Source organism: Sesamum indicum, unplaced genomic scaffold (assembly GCF_000512975.1).
Source record: "Sesamum indicum cultivar Zhongzhi No. 13 unplaced genomic scaffold, S_indicum_v1.0 scaffold00168, whole genome shotgun sequence".
NCBI lineage: Eukaryota > Viridiplantae > Streptophyta > Magnoliopsida > Lamiales > Pedaliaceae > Sesamum > Sesamum indicum.
This window is the reverse complement of record NW_011628072.1, coordinates 76,153-76,998: the sequence shown is the minus strand read 5'-3', so window position 1 is coordinate 76,998 and position 846 is coordinate 76,153.

Here is an 846-nt window from a genome sequence, read left to right as displayed (position 1 = left end):
GCAGTTGAAGGAAGCGATTTCGATGAAAAAGTACAACCAAGAGTTGGGTGTGGTACCTAGAATTGTTGAGCTCATAGTTATCTTCTGGGATAACAACGGGGTAATAGCACAAGCAAAGAAATCAAGATTTCATCACCGTTCTAAACATATTCTTAAACGCTACCATCTGCTTAGAGAGATGGTGAGCAGAGGTGACGTCAGGCTAGACCGAGTCAGCTCAACAGAAAACACAGTGGATCCACTTATTAAGCCAATGTCTCAAATTGCCCAGGCTGGGCATCTGGATAAGACGGGTTTGAGGTTCATGGTTTATTTATTTAGGTCAAGTGGGAGATTATTAGAATAGGTGACTTGAAAGATAATTGGATTGGAATGTTTGTAATCTATTCAGGCAATAACTCGATCTTATGTAATATTATTCAATAAACAAAATGAGTTTTCGCTTTTGGCATTTCTTTTGTTTTGCTCATTACATTTATGTTTGCACTTCTTTCAAACATCACATCAAAGCCTACAGACCACATTGAACAACTGTGCAATAGTTAGAAATGTTTATTAGATGGCGGTCAAGAAACCAACTATTTAGGGTTTGGTTAGAAATATTCCGAATCAAGGACCTCGAGAATGGGCATCGAAGTGTCCTATGGAGACTTGCATTATGAGTCACATTCATTTGATGAGTTATGTGTTTCATCAGGGGCAGACGTGGGAAGTTAATGGTGATCTTAATGGGTCGATTAACTCGCGGGGATCGTCATATGGAAGCCTTGGAGGCTTGGTCGGTATGACTTGAGTCCCTAGCTTCGATAGTACGGGACCAGTCCTCAGACTTGAGGAATCACGACA